The following is a 7,318-nucleotide window of genomic DNA, read 5'->3' on the forward strand; positions in this document are numbered from 1 at the left end:
TGAATCCATTCACCAGCTCTGTGCATCCAGGAAATTTTGCTGACATCTTTGGATGATTGGCACTGCAGCGCTGCCTTTGGAAATGAACACAAGTGGAGCTGATTTTCAGGCTCGCCTGGAAAATCTACATCCCGAGGAGGATTTTTTTTTTTTTTTGGTTGTTTTAGTGTTTTAACATCTCCCAATTAACATGGAAAATTTCTTTTGAAGAGCTTTTGTCTGGGAGACAGATGAAACAGGAGCAGACACCTCCTAAGCACTGCAGGAGCAGCCTCTGTGGAGGATTCGAGGATGAAGAGTAAGGAAAGGTCAGATTTATGCTGGGCTGTAATCAGTGCAAGTGTTCCCTTGAAGACTGGATTTTTAAAGGTCCTTTGGCATCTAATGATGTCAAATTATTTCACAGAGTCCTGTGCTGTGTTTGAAGGCATGTCCAGCCTGTTACAAACCGATGGCTCAGAAATGTGCCCTTGTGAGCAGCTCCAGCAGCTCGGGGATGCTGCCCCAGGCAGCTGCTGATGTCCAGGAGTCCTGAGCAAGGACAGGTCCAACTCCCTGAACTGATGGATTTCCCCTTTTCCACCTAAAATTTTGCTTTGCTTTGCTTCCAAAATTTAATGTGTGAGCATAGCCAGGCTCCCAGGGTCAGACCACAGGGGTTCCAGAGCTGAGAGATCCCACCTGGATTTGCCTCCCAAACTGGCAGCTCCCCTCATCAGTCCTGGTGTTTCTGCCCCCACTTTTACCCCTCCCAACCACTCCTTTACCATCTCTGGGCTTTGCCCTGTGGCTATTACAGGAGGAGCTGTCTGGATTTTCACATAATTAATAATTTTCAGAGATGGGGAGATGGAGCTTGATTGAATTTGGGGCACACCAGCCTGAAAATGGGTATAAAATCCCAGTTTGGTTTGGATGGGAGGGAGCTTGAGGCTCAACCATTCCACCCCTGCTATGGGCAGGGTCACCTTCCACTGTCCCAGGGTTCTCCAAGCCCCATCCAACCTGGCCTTGGACACTGCCAGGGATGGGCAAACTGGACAAACTGGTGTGTCACTGTCACATTTTCTGGAAAAATCCCTTCACCAGGATTTCTTCTCATGGGAAGCTGAGAAGCCTCAGAGAAAAATGAAAACAATAATTATCTGATTGCTTCTCCTGTGTTTTGCTGCTTTGGAATGTGGTTGGAGACTGTTTATCCAACATGTGAATTGTTTTTTTCTAATGACCAATCACTGTCCAGCTGTGTCAGGACTCTGGAAGAGGTCACAAGTTTTTCATTATTATCTTGTTAAGCCTTCTGCCTGTATCCTTTCTCTATTCTTTAGTAAAGTTTTAATATAGCATTCATAAAATAATAAATTAGCCTTCGAAGAACATGGAGTCAGATTCATCATTTCCTTCCTGCCATGGGGGACCCTGAAAAGACCACAGTGGTGTGCCAAGGCTGGCAGGAACAGCTGCAGGGCACACCTGCCCAGAGACAGGGCATGCTCACTTTGGAAGGTGAGTACAAAGCACTGAAACCCAGTCAAATAAAGAGATCCATGCAGAAATCCCTCCTGACCCTCCCCTGGCCCAGCTCGAGGCCTTTTCCCCTTGTCCTGTCACTGATTTCCCGGGAAAAGAGGCCAAAGGCCACCTTGCTAAAGGCCCTTGGGGTGGTTGGGTTCCTGCTCCATGAGAGCCACGTGCAGCTGGTGTCTCTGTCCCCGAGCTCCATGGGAGCAGTGACACCACTTGCTGTGCTCTGATTGCCTCGTGCCAGGGTGATCCCTGGCAGGATCAGAGCTGACAGGGTCCCTCTGTGTCCTGCCAGGCTCAGCTCCTCTGCACGAGCAGGGTTTGTTGGCGATTAGAGATGAAAGGTGATTGTTTCACCTCCTGCCACCTCAGTTCCCTCTTCGCTCACAGAATTCACCTTTCTGCATCATTTCCATCATTTCCCAGGTATTTTCTCCCAGGGTGGAAGCCCCATCTCTCCTCAAGAACCAGAATTTTTTAAGAGCTAAAAGAGGTGAAGTTCCCCCCAAAGCCCCATTGTCCCTTGGTTTTGGTGTCACCATCCCCCAGCCTGGATTGGGGCCAATTCCTCTGATTTTGCTCCAGGGCTGGGTGGAGTGAAGGGAAGAGCAAACCGAATGTGACAAACTGTGTTCCTAATTAATTTACATCCAATTAGCATTAACTGCTGGCTACAGTATCACCCCGTGTAATTATGTATCACAATAAATAATCCCAGGCTGCAGGGGGAAGGCAGCGCAGGGAAAATTCTCCGGTTGCAGTGGGATGTTCCTCAAAACACCCTAAGAACAGCTCCCAGCATGGATCCAGCCCCTCCCTGTGCCTCTTTTCCCCAAAAGGGAATGTTTGCACCCAATCCTTCCCCTTGGGCAGATCATCAGGTTGGGATTGCAGGACTGGGGAGGGTCAGGGAATGCTCAGCCCTTGAGGACTCCCCAGTTTGGGATTCCTGGTTTTCTCTGCTCTTTTGAGACGTGTGGAGCTTTTCCTCACTGCAGGTGGAGGTAGAGAAGTGCAGCCAGAAGAGTTAATCCTTTAAAATATATATTTTTAATGTGGCAGCAAAGGTGTAACTGCAATTTCTCATGCTGGGGACACATGATGGACAGGAGATCCAAGGGGAGGTCAGGGGGGTTCCAGTCTGGGGGGTGCTAAGGACAATACAAACAGGACAAAAACCCCCACAAATAACAGGGGGAAAGGCTCCTTTTAGGAGCAGGAGAGCAGGAAAGCAAACACAGTCTGAGGCCGGCTCCCAGCAAGCTCCAGCCCTTTGCTCTGGTCGATCCTCCCTGTTCCACTGAGCAAATTCAGTGTGACACTCACAGAGAGGCCACTCGTGGGAAATGGGCAGATTTTTGTCAGGTTGTATAAATGGATTAGCCCAAGTGACACCGTGTGGGAGGCAGAACCATCTGAAGAGGAACAAAATCACCTCTCCCTTACAAGGTCTGGATTTCACCTTCCATCCCAATGCCAATTGGAAGTGGCACTGCGGGTAATGGACTTGGTGAGATGTTAAATGGAAAAGCACAGGCGAGATAAATAATCTGTGAGTGCTGGTGGTGTCAGAGCAGCAGGAAAAGCCAAGGGCTGGGGGAGGCTGCACGACTGCTCTGCGTGCAGAGGTTAAAAAGAGCTTTTTAATAACCCCAAAATGTGAGCTGGAGTCTGTGGTAGTGTTTGAGGATCCCCAGGATGAGGGAAGAGATGAAAATCTTGACTCTGTGAAGGCTCAGAAGGCTGATTTATTATTTTATGATATATATTATATTAAAAGAAAATGATATACTAAAACTATACTAAAGAAAAAGAAAGGAGACATCAGAAAGCTGGAAAGGAATGATAATAAAACCTTGTGACTGACCAGAGAGTCTGACACAGCTCACCATGATTGGTCATTAAGTAAAAACAATTCACATGGACCAATCAAAGATGCACCTGTTGGTAAACCAGCTCCAGACCACATCCCACAGATAATTATTGTTTACATTTCTTTTCTGAGGCTTCTCAGGAGAAAAATCTTAGCAATAGGATTTTCATAAAATGTGTCTATGACAGGAGTTGTACTTCAATTGCCAGGTGAAGCTGGTTTAGTGTTAGAAAAGTAAACCTGGGCAGGTTTGGCCACAGGATTCCTCTGTGGCTGCTGGGCTGGGATCTGATCCCAGCTGGAGTGGAGGTGGACACAGGAGGAACCAGGGGAGCTTTATTCCCACAGAGCAATTCCTCGTGCCCTTTCAGGCCAGGATGGATTCCTGCTCACCAGGAGAAAGTGAGACTGAATCCCACGGGCCTCTGAGCCCCTGTGATTGCCCAGGATGGGAATTTGGGATGGCCCTTCCAGGAGCAGGCAGCTCCCTCCAGGTGTGATGATGGTATCCAGGATTTTCCTGCTGTCTCCAAGCCACATCTCCGGGGTCAGGGAGCTTGGACAGTGCACAGGGTGGGGTTCCTGGGGCTCTGCAAAGCCAGGAGTGGGGCTCAGTGATCCTCGTGGATCCCTCCAGCTCAGGATATTCCACAATTCTGGGAGTTTTCCACTCCCAGCCCCAGCAATTCCCAGGTATCCAAGAGGTGAAGGAGGCAGCCTCAGTGTGGCTGTGCCCTGGGACCCCCTGCCTTTGGGACAGGGCAGGGACAGGCTCTGCTTTGTGCCCCCAGACTCCAGCAGCAGCTCCAGGCTGAGCAGAGCCTCCCTCCCCAGGAATGATGTCATTATTCAGAATCATTCCCACTCTGAATGCTCAGCCTGTCCTTTCTGTGAACACCCCACAGAAGGGGGAAAATTCCAACCCCTTGGAATGTTTTCATATCCCAGTATCCTGAAGAGGAAAGTGTTCATGTCCCAGGGTCTGCTGCAGTGAGGGCTCTGCCCAGCCCCTCTCCCTGCCAGCATTTAATGCCTCCCCAGTTCATGCTCAGACAGAAATGTGGGAAATGTGGCCCTGAGTGTCCCATTTCCTGCCTGTATGAGGAGAGGAGAGGAGAGGAGAGGAGAGGAGAGGAGAGGAGAGGAGAGGAGAGGAGAGGAGAGGAGAGGAGAGGAGAGGAGAGGAGAGGAGAGGAGAGGAGAGGAGCTGGGTTACCCACAAGTGGTGCCTGAGGTTTCCATCGAGCTCAGCTCCATTTCCCCCTCCCCTTGCCTGGGCTGTGCTCTGCCTGCTCGGAGCGCTCAGAATTCCCTTTCTCCTGGGATTTGCCTCTCCAGGCAGGAATTCCAGAGCAGTTTCCCAGGAGTGCAGGCAAAGCTGACTGCTGCCACCCCAAGGCTGCAGACACTCCCGGTTCCAGGAATTCTGTCATCCTCTGGCAACTGAGGGGATGCAAAAGCATCTCCCAGCCCTCATCGCCCCAGCAGGACAAGGCCACAGAAATATTCCTGCCAAAATGCAGGGGCAGCTCCTGCTGAGGCCTGTCCCAGCTCCTGGAATGCTGCTCCTGTCAGCAGCTTTAGGGGATGATTCCTTCACCACTCCTGTTTTTGACTTCCCTGCTCCACAGAGGAGCTCGGTGCCAGGCCTGAGGTGGGAATTCAGTGCCCAAAATGCTCTGGGAAATGTGGCCCTGAGTGTCCCATTTCCTGCCTGTATGAACCACAGTTCTCACATGTCTATAATTTCCTTTTTAAATTTTTTGTTTCCACAGCAACACCACTCCTTTTCCTCATCTCATTCCTTCCCGTGGCTTTAGATCATGGGGGATTATCATCACCAGGGTGCCACATTTGGGAATTCTCCTGCCCTGGTGATGGAGGCCCCTCCAGGCTCCAGGGGAAGTTTTCCTGTGGCACCAAGGGGCTGGTAACCCCATCCAGGCTGCAGAGAGGGGCCAGATCCCCCCTGGAATAAATCCCTGGAGCTCTGGGAGCTCAGCAGAGCTCCACCACCACCACCAAGGGCCAGGGGATGAGCCCAGCACTGCAGGAGCTGCAGCAAACCCAGATGTGGGATTTGCTCTTTCCCAGCCCCTGAGCTCTGCAGTGCCCGTGGTCCCTGGAGCCAAGGGGAGGCTTTAAATCCATAATCCTTTGTATAAAGCCTCTGCTGGAGAGACATTTGTCCTCTAACAGCATCATCAGCTGCTCAGGAGACAGAGCCAAAGCTTTCTCACCTCGTGGTGACTCTGTTAGCACTGGTGGGAGTTGTTCATCTTGCCTGGCTCCCTGGCAGGTGTGAAATGAGAATGTGTGCAGGGTCCTTTTCCCGAGGTGAATTACCCCATCCTTCAACAAAAATAACCAGAAAGGACCTTCTGAACCAGTCCCTGGCAATCACAGGAACAGGGAGCTAAAAATTCCCCTCCAGCTCAGCCTGACATCCCTGCTGCCCTGAATGAAGATGAAATCCCCTCATGGCCCAAGGGCAGGAGCTGCTCAGGAGGGCCTGGCTGCACCACCCTGCTCTGCTGGGCCCTGTGGAAGGACAGGGATGGGGCCCCACAAAGCTCTGGGCCTTGGCTCTTTGCAGGGTGGATTTTCCTGCTCCATCTGCAGCTGCTTTCCCTGGAGCCATTCCCTGTTCCAGCCCCAGGATGCTCCATGCCAAGGTCATCCCCCAGGGCAGGAATTGGCTGTGAGGGTGGAATTCGTGGTCCTGGCTGCTCCCAAGGATCTCCTGGCTGCAGGGGAAGGGCAGGAATGCACAAATAAGGCTGACATTTTCCCTTGGCACATCCTGGGCCCCGTGTCATTCCCAGGGCTGCAGAGGCAGTGTTTGCTCTGCCTGTCACAGCCCCAGCCCAGCCTGGGCGGGAGTGAAGGAAAGGAGTTCATTTCCCTTCTCAACCCAGAAATTCCTCCATATCCTAGGAAAGAGAGGAATCCCTGCTTGGAATGCACCAGGAATCCTTCCTGAGCAGGTTATCTGTGCCAGGCCTGGGGTCCAGCACCAGCAGCACAAAATCCCCTAAAGGGGAACTTCCCCAGCTTCCCCACAGCCAGCAGCTGCTGCTGCTCTGAAGGAACAATTCCTGCCCCTCCAGCACAGACTGCAAACCTGTTGGCCCAAATTCCACAGCACTTACTGAGGCATTGCTGCTCCTTTCTCACAAAGGAAAATGTTTCTTTTCCTCTGGAAACACAAAAAGAGCTGTGGCCATCATCCAAAGAGCTCCGGGTTCCTGCTTGGAGCTCCCCAGGTGACTTTGGGCGGATCCTGGTGACCCTGAACAGTCCCAGTTTGGCAGAACACAAAATCCTTGCTCCAGTCCTGGGGAGTTTTAGTGCTGGGCTCCAGCACAGCCCCCCTGCTGCAGTGTCCCCTCTCAGCACAGGGCCAGCAGTGCCACCTCCCTGCTCCAGGAATCCTCAGCACTTCCAGATCAACCCTTCCCTAAGGATGGAACATTCCTGCCAGCCTGGCTCCAGCTGGGATTACTTCAAAGGGAAAGGTGGAGCTGCAGAAATATCCCTGCCTGTCCTGGCAGCCTGATTACAGCCCCAGCCAGAGATCAGAGGAGGTGCCTTCACAGCTCTGGGAGCAGCAAAACCCCCAAAATGTTGTGCACAGGGTTGGTGCCATTAGTGCCAATCAGGAGTCCATTAGCTGAAACCCCAGCTGTCCTCAGGGAGGGAGAACACAGAGCCAGCATTCCTGGAAATCAATGGGAACCACCACACTGCTCCACACAGTCCTGGATTTGGGCTTTGGGCTTGGGCATGTCACAGCTCTGCCAGGAGCAAAGCAGCTCTGGGGAGGGGATGGCACCCTGACCAGGCTGGGCAGATCCCTGCAGCAGCACATTCCTCTTTTCACAGGATTTGGGCTGAAGAGGGGAATGGATCCCAGGGAAC

This window comes from Agelaius tricolor, unplaced genomic scaffold, assembly GCF_023055355.1.
Source record: "Agelaius tricolor isolate 1412-34295 unplaced genomic scaffold, bAgeTri1.0.p SCAF_36, whole genome shotgun sequence".
NCBI lineage: Eukaryota > Metazoa > Chordata > Aves > Passeriformes > Icteridae > Agelaius > Agelaius tricolor.